The following is a 12,767-nucleotide window of genomic DNA, read 5'->3' as shown; positions in this document are numbered from 1 at the left end:
CACTGTTTCCGTCTGCTGTATTCCATCTATGTCCAGGAAATTTCAGACACATAGCAGTCCTATCTTGGCTTTATGGACCCTCACTGCATACAGATTGTGTCCACGCAAGTATTCTTTAAAAATTCAAATGGGAAATGGCTTATCTTCCAACAAAAACATGCAATTTGTCTCCGAGAGAAGCCTCCCCGCTGTCTTAAGGAGATCTTTGCTGGGTATGCTGTAGGAAAAGAAGTGACAGTTCTGTGCAAGGCCTGGAAGGAGATGATCTCTTGCCTACAGCAAGAATATTCCAATATTGCAGCAATGTTGTTGACCTTTTCACCTTTGAATAAAAGTCATGCCCTGCTGCTTCATAACACTTCAGCGTTCATTGCCTTTTGGTTGCATTTCTTCTGAAGGACACGGGCAACCTTTAAAAGCACCAGTAAATCTGACAATGGCTTCTTTTTAATGTACTAAGAGTAGCTTCAAGGTCATGATTCAATAGGGCTACATAATATAGGCAAAAAAATTATGTCCTTTCCTTGCGGCATGCATTAAAAGAAAACTCCAGTCTTGATCATTTAACATCCATGGGTTCAGTCGGCTCGTGCTGCTGCTACTCTTGCACAGTAAAAGGTAAAGCTAGGCTATAAAAAGAAGGATAGAAGCCAGTGGCCATAAAGAACATTTTTAGGAACTCTTCTGCCTGGAAAAGCACGGAGCAGTTGGGGACATACCACCTGCTCGTACTGTCTGCAGTGATATTTTTCTAGTCTTATGACCTTCATTTTTAAAAAATCCCAAAGTGTTTTAAATGATCAAAGGTCATTTAGCACTGTGCAACCCTGCAAGGCATTCAGTCACATTTTGCACTGCAAAAAAACACAACCCCCTCCCACCCTTTCCTTCTTTGCAATCTCAGTGGAGGAGGAAGCCAACGTTGTCATGTTGAAAGGGGCTTTCTAAAAACAAGACAGGCTGCAGATCACATTAGATTAGTGGTAGATTTGGTTGACTTAAATAAAAATAAAGATCAGCTTGCAATCATATCATTAGATGCCGAAAAGCCTTTGATAAAATTTATAAACAGTATATGGAGTTAGCTTTAATTAAATTTGGAGTTTATATAATGGATCAAAGTAACATACGAGGCACCCACATCTAGAGTCAAAGTGAATGGTATTATGTCTTCCACCTTTCTGTTGGACTGAGAAACCCAACAAGGATGTCCACTCTCACCTTTTTTTAATATTTGTTTAGAGACCCTGGCTAGCACTATTGGACAACATCGCAAGATTCACAGAGCAGTTCCTAATTCAGTTGAACATAAGTTAGTTTTATTTGCAGACGGTATACTTTCATTTATTTCAGAACCTCAGACTACTGTACTCATCTTGATGCAAATAATAGGTGCTTTTGGTAATATATCAGGTTATTCTGTTAATTGGTCCAAATCAGAATTGATGCCAATAGGTCAAAATTTGTTTACACACGCATTCATGTAATATCAACTTTGGGTTTGTTCTGAATCTATTAAATATCTAAGTATGTTAATACCAAGAGATAGAACACAGTTACAGTTAATATGAATAAATTAACAAAAGAGATTTATTCAGATATCGATAGGTGGAAGTCGTACCCTTACAATTCACACCTTACCCTAATGGGGGAGGGTGAATGCTCTCAAAATGAATATTATTTCCAGATTTATTTATATACTGAGAGGACTTTCAGTTTTTATATCTGGGTCATATTTTCCAAAGGATAAACTCATTATTTAGGAAATGCCTTTGGGGCTCAGCAACACCAATCATATCCTTGAAGAGAATGCAGCTGCAAATTAAAGAAGGCAGTTTCAGAATCTCAAATCTGGAATGATAATACTATGCTTACCTACTGCCAAGTACTAAATATTTGAATCCCACTGTTAGCCCTAATTTACCGATGTGGGCAACCCTACATAGAACATATGTACATAGCATCTTTGGTTGTTTAAACAATACTAGGATCCAAATATTTGAAATATCAGGTGACTCTGGAAACAATTAAATCACTTAGAAGAATATGGAATATATTGGCTAATAAAAACAAATTTGATGCATTTTTGCATGCTAAACTTACTCCGTGGGCAAACTCCACACTAAGAATTCAAAAAAAAATAAATTAAAAATGGAGATATGGAAAAATTGGATGGAAGCAGGTGTATTGACATTGGACCAACTGATAGATGGGGAAGATGAATTTTATACTTTTGCTATTTTAAGACAAAAATATCATCTATCAGATGCAGCCCAATGGCAATATCCTCAATTACAAAATCTCCTAACAAGCGTGTTTGGGTCGTCAGCCCTTTCAGCTTCTGAGATACCTGAGATATTGCAGCAATTGGACAACTCATTCAAAAATAAAAAGCCAGCATTTACTTTTTATAGATATCTCTTAACAATACACAAGTTCAATATACAGACTGTAAGAGATTACTGGAATAAAGAATTGGAACTTTCATTATTACCCAAGACAGTGGGTAAATCTATTAGCTTCAATGCCTAAGGGGGTCATTAGATTTAAAATTAAGTCTAATACAACAGAAAATAATATTTAGAGTTTATTGGACTCCTTTACAGTTGCATAAAAAAGGGTTAGCTAAGATAGCTCAGTGTTGGAGATGTGGCAAGGACAATGCCTCTCTGAAACACATGTTTGTACAGTGTTCTTTACTTAACAGGTTTTGAGAGAAAGTGCTGGACTGTGTAACTATGACTGTGCAGAAAAAGTTAAATCTTTCAGCGGAGAATGTTTTATTGAACTATATACCTGTAGTATGGAAATTATCAATGGGACAATGAAAATGGATTTTCCATGCCCTAATGGGGGCCAAGAGATTGATATTGGGGAACTGGAAAAATAAAGATATGCTACCCTTCAATCAATGGACGGGCGATATGAAATCACTGGCAATTTATGAACGGAGTGCTTGTTAGGATATTTCCGTTCCACCTTAAAAAGGGAGCAGGCTGTTGTGTGTCATAAGCCTGCATACTTCCTGCTCACAGGTTGTTTCCGTTTCGTATAGAGCTTTTGTTTCTGTCTGTTTCCTCGACATTGAAGCAAGCAGTCATGTTTTTCCTTTGTTCTGACCAACGTTGAATAAAGCTGTAAAATATGCTCTCCTGGGTGCATCTTCCGTTGTGGAAACTCTGCGAAAAAGGCATGCATGTGTCTTGGAACGCGTCTGAGGCTCGTGTCGCTAATTGATTGATGCTGTTCCCGTGGGAGACTGGTGGTCGTCCAGAATCGACGTGGAGGCATGTTAGCCTTTGTCTCCCTGGCAGTATCCCAACAACAGGTTATGGGCCCAGAATACTGCCAGGGAGACAAAGAACATCGGGCATCAGGAGACAACGATGGAGGCCTGCCCGATGGCCTTTGTCTCCCTGGCAGTATCCCAACAGTGCTTACAGGCCCAGACTCTGTATGCACACATTTTTCGCTCTATAAGATGCACCCAACCATAAGATGCACCTAGTTTTAGAGGAGGAGAACAAGAAAAAAAATATTCTCTCCCTCTCTGCTCAGCGCCTCTCCAGCAAAGAGGGAGGAGAAACGGAAAGGGCTCCATTTCTCCTCCCACTTCGCTGAAGGGGCGCTGCACATCTTTCCCTCTCTGCTTAGCGCCCCTTCAGCGAAGCGGCAGGAAAAACGGAGCCCCTTCCATTTCTCCTCCTGCTTCACTGAAGGAGCGCTGCACAGCTCTCCCTCTCTTGCTCTCCTGGTTTCAGCGAAAGCAACGCGAAGCCTTCTGAGCACAGCGGGAGCACTCCCACTGTGCTCAGGAGGCTTCGGGCGACTATCCCTGAAGCCAGGAGAGCAAGAGCAATCAGTGCGCACCGATCCCTCTTGCTCTCCTGGCTTCAGCGAAAGCTGCGCAGCCTGCATTCGCTCCATAAGACGCACACACATATCCTCTTACTTTTTAGGAGGGGAAAGGTGCGTCTTATAGAGCAAAAAATACGGCAAATATGATAACATTTGGAATGAGTTTATACAAAATGTAGTAGGCTACTAACATTTACACAAGCACTGGGCCAATAACACTATACCAATTTATACAAGAATGTATGGGAATATCATATATTGCTTTTGTTGTTGTTGCAATTTTTCGCTTTTATATGTATCTTTGTTGTTGTGTCCCCCCTTGCTTTTCCTTCTTTTTTTCTGTATTACTTTATTTCTTTTAACTGAAATCACCTTAATAAAATATAGGCATGCCTTCCAATGCCCATTTAGTGCATTATCTGACCCTGATTCTTAGCTGTCATTTGAAAACAACAGCAATCATAAGTTTCTACCCTGGTTATTTCAGGAACAGAAGGGAGATGTGCTGATGCAGGGAGTGGTGGTGAAATCCTGCCCCAGGATGTTGGTCTTCATCAGGCTGATGGAAGAACTGGATTTAAGCAAGAAAGCAATATTGACAAAATCATTTATCCCATGTCATGTGCAGACACACTGCCTCTCTGCAAGGAGCTAATTTGTGGACAGTCCTGGTTTGTGAATGCAGAAGACACTGAATTTGCTAGGCCTTTCACCTTTGCACTTTAATGATTTTAATTTTACTATAAAGCCCCAAATAGCCTGGGTTCTGGATACGTGAAGAAGCGACTCCTTCAGGTCACTGGGACCAATCATTTGGAGATGATATTTAACTATTATGGATTGTTGCTACCTATCCTCTGTGAATCTATACACACCCTCAGAGTGCCCAGCAATATTAAAACTACAATTCCAAGAATTCTCTGAAAACTATGAAATAGCAGAGGCTGGTCAGGCTGATGTCTGTATGTTGGCCAATCATGGGATGGGATCATTCTTGCTTCAAATATTCCCATTCAACTCTTGCAGCTAATGGGAAAATATGGAACCAACTGGTAAATGTAGAGTTCTGGTGTGGAGCCCCTCAAGTCCATTAGAATACTCAATGAAACAGAACCACTTCAAGGAGATGGAATCTGATCAATACTGTCATTTCATGTGCTTTATGTCATTTATTTACACACACCCCCCCCCAAAAAAAAGTGTATGACTTACCACCTCAGCCCATAAGGGGAAAAAAATAAGTACCGGACATTCTTTTCCTCAATTTATTAGCTGTGTTTTGTCAAGTACTGCACAGGCAGAAGCTCGATTTGGTTGGTAAAATAACAGAAGTTGGATATTCAGTTTCCCATTGGCTCCCAATCTGTTTGTGCACGTTGTTAAATGAATAACCTTTTCTTTTCTCTCCCCCTTTCTCTACTTTCGCACAAACTGTACAAATTGTTCTATTCATAGATACATTTTTTAACTAACAAGACTGTTTAAAAAGCAATAATCCTATGAACTAGGTCAAACCGTCTCCTAGGTCCTGTTCACACATCCATCTGGGCACACATGGGGCAGGGGGTGGGGGAGAAATCTCGGGCACGGTTGGTTTTTCAGCCTGGGATGAGGCGACTGGGCACGGCCATCACCACCTGCAGAATTAGTGAGAACCCTGTTACAGGTCCCATTCAACCAAGTCTCTGTGAGTAATGTTACTACTAAGAGGGCGTCTCCAACAGATCTCCAACAGAGCACATGGGCAGGACAGTATAGGGAGATGTGCTCTTCCAAGTGCTCTTTCTGGCAAGGTATGCAACCACCAGCTATGATTGCTGGCCTGCTGGTTTTAGCGTCTGTCCTTGTTTAAACTCATCTACAAGCCTGGCATGGACTGATGCTGCACAGAAGTAGTTTGTTGGTGCCTCCACATCAGAAGCCCCCCCAAGTGTCCCTATTTTCCAGGTACAGTCCCGGATTTACAAAAGCCATCCCAGTTTCTATCTGATCGTGGAATGTCCCGCTTTTCCTTAGGGCGAACCTATTCTCATCAGAGAAATGTTGGAGGGTATGGGTTATGCAACTCCTGAGCCAAGGAGATAAGTAAGTATACAACCTTTAGAAGACATCTGAAGGCAGCCATGGAAAGGGAAGTTTTTAATGTTAAATGTTTTATTATGTTTTATGTCGGAAGCAGCCCAGAGTGGTTGGGGCAACCCAGGCAGATGGATGGGGTATAAACAATATAACAACAACAACAACAACAACAACAACAACAACAACAACAACAACGGTGGAATAAGATGTCTCTGTTTTGATCAGAGAAAAGTTGGAGGGCCTATAACATTTGAAACACTCCTCCGTTTGAGTTTTCTCACCAACTGTTCCAACTTAATTGGAAGCATCTTTTGAACTTTGCAATTTCCAAACTCAAGTTTGCAAACAAACCTTCCACTTTGCTTTTCATAAAAGGTCAGCCTCTTGTTTCTGATTATGTTGTTATTATTGCAGTAGCAATTGTTGAAGGCTTAGCTTTCTCTCTCATCTTGCTATCAGGGAAATTTACCAACATAGCACGGTGCTCTGCTCTTCATGAAAACATACAGAAAGCGGGTGCCTAGTCCATGCTATCCAGTTTTGTTCCTTGCATGCTTTTGTCCCGTTGTGCTGTAAGATCTTTTCTTTCTTCTTTTTTAGCCACAAAAGTTTCAAGGATATCTTTGTCACCCACACGGGACTTGTTTGCTCTTCGTACTTCTGTAGCGAGCAGGTTGAACACTTGAGGAATAATTGTATTTTGGTGGCTTTTTGCCATACCTCTTTAATAGGAGATGTTTCTGTTTAATATGTGAACTGCACAAGATATTGAAGGCACAAAACAAAGAAATATGGAAACAAAATTAAGCTTCAGATACAGCTTTAACCTTCAAGTGGATTTCTTTCTATAGAAGCCCCTTTTGGTTCATTCTCCCTCACGAAAGAGTGAGATGTGGCTGTTTTCAAAGCAAACCACAGAATAATAACAGCTCGTTCTGTTAAAGAGGACGATTCATAATGTAATACACATTGGCTTCTGACAAGGACGGGGCTGTTGCATAAAGACAAATCAATCATTCGTACACACTTTACATTTGCAAAGTGCTCTGCTAACTTTGTCTCACTTTACCAAAGGGGAACTGAGGCTGGGAAACTGGGATGGGTCAAAAGTTACCTTATGGGTTCCAGGGTTTTAAAAGCCTGATCTGACAAACCTCCTGTTGACATGGCAATCATGACTCCCTGCCAATTTTCCTAGCTACCAGACTGAATGTTGTGTCTCTAACTTCCCATCTACCTTATACAGTGGTACCTTGGTTCTCAAATGCATTGGTACTCAAATGTCTTGGTTCCCAAACGCCCCAAACCCGGAAGTGTTCTGGTTTTCAAACGTTTTTCGGAAGCCAAACATCCGATGCAGCTGTCAGCTATTGTTTCTGGGGTGCCTGCACCAATCAGAAGCTGTGCCTTGGTTTTTGAACATTTCGGAAGTCAAACGGTGCTTTTGTTTTTGCTATTTATTTTGCATTTTTGAGGCTTTTTCGGTTAATTTGTTTTTGTTACTGTGTGGAACCCAGTTCAGCTACTGATTGATTGATTGTGTGACTGTGGAAATGGATAAAAGCCCCCCCATCCAAACAATGTAATTTTTTTTTTCATCTACAATACTGTCTTATTTATTTTATAGTACAGTACATTAATTATTGCTTTCATTTTATGAATCAATGGTCTCGTTAGATAGTAAAATCCATGTTAAATTGCTGTTTTAAGGGTTGTTTTTAAAAGTCTGGAACGGATTAATTCGTTTTGCATTACATTCTATGTGAAAGCGCACCTTGATTTTGGAACAGATTAAGTTAGAGAACCAAGGTACTACTGCATAGGTCTGGCCAGTGTAATATCATGGAAAAGGGATGACCAGGCTGCAAACTCCAGGCTGATTCTGCTCCTGGGAGAATCTCCTGATCCCTAGCAGCCCTACCAAATCTTAATGGGAGAGAGAAGGGAAAATGCAGCTTTCACACACACACAAATGGTGGACATTAGTGGGAGCCACCATTTTATTGTGATGGTCACTCCCCCCCCCCCAAATACCCCAGAATAATGAAACATTCAAAGATTGGGAGAGGGGTGTAAAATGGTATTCATCAGGAGGAAGTTAAAAAGCACTCACAAGCTGAATGTGAGTAATAAAAGCAAATACCATGTTATAGTGCATGCTTACTCAAAAGTAAATTCCACGGTGTTCCAAACCACTCAACCATCCCGATTTAAGTGGGACAACCCAGAATTACAGAAGCCATTCCCAGCTTCTGATTGGAAGCTGGCATGTCGTTTTTGGGTCCTGCACTCTGGTGTTAGTCAGTTGGCTTGCACCAGAGCACTGGACCAAAAGACGTTCATTTTTGGGGGTCTCCCGCAAGTGTTTGGGTCCAAAAAACTGAGTGTCCTGATTTTGAACACCCAGAAGTTGGAGGGTATAGTGTTCACTGGGGCTCACTAGTAGTAGTAGTTTTGTTTAGAACAACAGCCTTAATAAACAAAATCAAAAACTAATGTGCTTTAAAGAAGGAGGCAAATGAGTGAAGCTTGTAATAAGGTAAACAAAGTTCTACATATAATGAGTGAAGCTTGTAATAAGGTAAACAACGTTCTTGGCGCATCCCTGTGAGAACAATCTGCTCACCTGGGTTTGGAAAAAGAAGTAAGATTTGGGCTGCTGACAGAGGTAGGCTCTCCAGCCAGGAACGCCCCTACCATAAGGCAGAGTGAGGCAGCCGAGATGCAGTGGCGTCACAATGGGGGCAGTGTGCTGGTGCGCCCTGGGTGCCATGTCTGGGGGGGTGCCAAGGCACCCCGTGGGGGCTCACAGGGGCGCAAGCAGCCATCGCGCTGCTGCAGTTGCATGTGGAGGATCCTCCGTTCGCGGCTGCAGCCGCAAGCAGAGGATTCCGGCGCCAGTGGCTGTGGCGATCACACAGGGTCCCTGGACGCTTGACAGTCTATTGATCCCTCTGCCACCACTGTGATTGCTTCCCCGCTGCCACCAACCCATTTCGGGTACACACGGAGTCCAGACAGTTGTTAACATTAAACCAAATAAACAAGTTTATTTTATAAGCATTAACATGTTTATGGTTTCAGATAATTTTTCTTGTCAGTTTCTTAATCTTAGTTTCTTTACTGGCCTATACCTTCCTAATAACTTCAAACTGATTATCCCAACTGTCTATCTGACTCCTCTTAACAGATTCTCTCACTCTCTCACATCAAACCATCCCAACCCACAGACTTATCCTCCCTCTCTCTTCTCTAACACCCGACTGACTTCTCTAGAACTCTAACTCTAACTCCTCCCCTTGGGTTCCCACTGGCCAATCACTTCACACTCATTTAACCCTTTCCTTATGACCCAGCATGATGTCACCTAGGAGGGCAAATGCCACAGTGGCAAACTGCTATGTACAGCACATGTGCGGTGTGGCACGCATGCGCTGTATGTAACGACGTCGCACATGCTCAAGCGCCGTATGGGCAATGGTGGGATCCCTCCATCGCCGCAACAGCCGCATGTAGAGGATGCTCCTTCGCAGCTGTAGCAGCGACAGAGGGATCCTGGCACCGTCTGTATGGTGCTGGAGTGGCTGCTCCAGCAAACCAATATATACAGCGCATTTGAGCAACGCCACACATGCGCTGTACATAGCGCTTTGCCACCGGTGCTGCTTGAGCGCCGTACGGATGGCGGTGGGATCCCTCCATTGCCGCTACAGCCACGAACGGAGGATCCTCTGATCGTGGCCGCAGCCACAAGCAGAGGATCCTGGCACCATCCATACGGCGCTGGAGTGCTGCCGCCAGCAAACCGCTATGTACAGTGCATGTGCGCTGTCGCTACGTACGCTGCATGCGTCGTACTTAGTGATGCCGCACATGTGCCCTACATAGCGACGCCCCACCCTGGGCGTGACACCTTCATTCACCCCTGCCGAGATGATGGAGGACAGAGCTGGGCATGCCTTATGCAGCCTGCCATACACCCTTAAGCACCCCCAAGATGCCCATAGGTGTGGTAGAGGATGCTCTCCTGAGTGTTGCCAGTGTTGAAGTAAGAGTCAACCGCCATTCTGATCAGCAACTGTACATGGAACAGGTCAGGCGGAGCACCATCTTGCCCTTTGCCTCAGGAAGCAAAATACCTTTGGCTGGCCCTGCCTACTACAGTGACGTCTGAACTCCCAGTTTTTCCTCTCGAATATTCATGAAATCACTTGGATCCATTCCCTAGGTTAGCAAGAGGTCTCTGGCTGACGAAAGAACCAGCTCTATAGAAAAAGGCTGTGTGCTTTATTCTCAATGCGTGCCAATGTTTTCTCTTTTTTGAGAGATATAGGCCACACCCTACATTTTTAACACTGTTATGCAACTTTTAACAGCCGCAGCTTCCCTCAAAGGCCCTGAGCACTGTAGAGTTATTAGGAGACCATTACCCCCACCCTTACAGAGCTACAATTGCCAGAGTTCCCTGGGAAGACAGACTGACCGTCAAACCATTCTGTGAATTGTAGCTCCATGAGGAAAATAGGAGTCTCCTGTCAAATCTCATCACCCTTAAAAAGCTACAGTTCCCAGGATTCTCTGGGGGGAACTACATCTGGTTAAAGTGGTGTGGTACTGCTTTACATATATAGGGCAGATGGGGCCTTAGTCTTTGTTGGTCTGCAATTATTGTCTTAATTTAAACTGTATTACAGTAGTGCCCCGCAAGACGAATGCCTCGCAAGACGGAAAACTCACTAGACGAAAGAGTTTTCCATTTTGGAGGTGCTTCGCAAAACGAATCTCCTATGGGCTTGCTTCGTGAGACGACAATGTCTTGCGAGTTCCTGCTGGTTTTTTTTCCTCCTCCCCCCTTTTTTCTAAGCTGCTAAGCCGCTTATCAGCTGATCCGATCAGCAGATAAGCCGCTAAAAGCCGCTAAAAGCCGCTAAAAGCGCTAATCCGCTAATCCTTCAATGGGCTTGCTTCGCAAGACGAAAAAACCGCTAGACGAAGAGAATCACAGAACGGATTCTTTTCGTCTTGCGAGGCACCACTGTATTGCCTTAATTTAATATGGGAAGAGCGTAAGATAGGGCAAGTTATGCATGGTTAAGTGTTACATGAAATAAATACTGGAGCTGAAAGTGAATCAGAGATGTCTTTCTTTAGAGGGGCGGTGCCCCAGAACTGCATCCAATTTGCATGAAAATCCTATGGCAGAACAGGCCATGTACTATTTATTGGTGCCCAAGTAAGACAGCCCCAAGAGATACCCCTGCGTTAGAGGAAAGGTGGTCTTGGACCATCAGTTGCATACACAATTTCCCTGCGACAAGGATTAGTGGACAGATGCTTTTGGAAAACACGAAAATATCCATCATCTGCATGCTTATGCACACACTAAACTCAATTATAAGACTTCAGAATTAAGACATAAAATATGAATGCTCAAATTATTGGTATTTAATAATTAAATACAGGAAAGTCCTTGTAGTTTACAGCTGGGATGAGTTACTGTATAGAATTTTGATATGACAACTTATTAGGATCTTTCTTCCGTTTCTGAGTTTACCTGCTATTGCAGATACAGAACGAAAGAAAGCAATAATGGCCCCTTAGCAAGGGACTCTTGTAGACTTATATGCTCATTATCCCTCTTTAATATCCCAGAGCCGGGGGCAGAGGAGATCAGAAAAACCCACACAAAACTAATGAGTGTTCAGTGGCCAGCAAAAAAAGATGCTAACACAGCTCTGCTTGAGGACTTCCTGCTGGCACAAGAGAAATAGGACAGAGCTGAGAATGGTGCAGAGGCTAAGAATGGTATAGAGCGGGAATGGGGGAACCTCAGAGGCAGGAGCCAAATGTGACTCTTGGTGGCAGGGCTGAGACATTTTGACACCTGAGGCGAACTACAAAATGGTGCCTCCCCCCCAGCGAAGAAGGGGTGGGTGAAGATCTTAATCAGCAACAAGGAGAGAATAAAGATCTTTTTTTCTTTTTTTCTTCCTTAAACACATCATTTACCTGGTGGTAATGCAACCAAACCGTCAATAAGTCTTTTATTTCTTCAAATGTTTTTAATTTTCACTGACTTCCTACCTCTGTCAATAAATGTGGCCCACTCTCCTTTCATATTTAGCTTTTTTACCGCTATTGCTGGGCCTCCGAGTCCTTCGAAGAGGAGACCCCGGATTGCCCTTCCCCGTCCCTGGCTTGTCCTCCAGGAGTTTCCCTCACCCGAGTCCCTGGCTGCAGGGTCTAGTTTTCCTTTCTTCCTGCCTTTGGCAGCTTCTCTGAGGAGCGGAGACATTTTTCTCCTCAGAACAGACAGGGAAGAGACCAAGCCAGGCACAGACATGGCAGCTGCCCTCCGGCTGAGGCGTTTTCCCGCCCCTTTCCTCCCCGGCTCAAAATGGTTCCCTTCAGAGCGCTGCCTCCCAGCCTCTCTGCTCAAGGACTTTCCAAGACTACAGGCAGCCTCCCAAGGGCCTCGCTCCAAGAAATGTATGGCTTTATTCCTTCATTACATTTCTATACCATCTTTCCCTTCGGAGGAGCTCAAGGTGGTGTCCATGGTTCTCCTCCCCATTTCATCCTCACAGCAACCCTGTGAGGGAGGTTGGCCCTCAGGAGGTTTTGCAGGAGGATTAAAAAGGATTTCTCCCTCTCCACGGGCAACTTGTAGACACTTGATCATCATAAAATACCTCCAAGCTGCTTACAAAAAGAAGAGTTGGCCCTTCTATGTGTCGGAACTCTGTTCAACCGAGCTACTTCCGAGCCTTCGGAATCTCCTCCAACGGTGATGAACGACCTAAGCCTTTGATGAGGCTTCAGGCACGTCT

This window comes from Podarcis bocagei (assembly GCF_964188305.1).
Source record: "Podarcis bocagei genome assembly, chromosome: 5".
NCBI lineage: Eukaryota > Metazoa > Chordata > Lepidosauria > Squamata > Lacertidae > Podarcis > Podarcis bocagei.
This window is presented reverse-complemented; position numbering follows the sequence as displayed.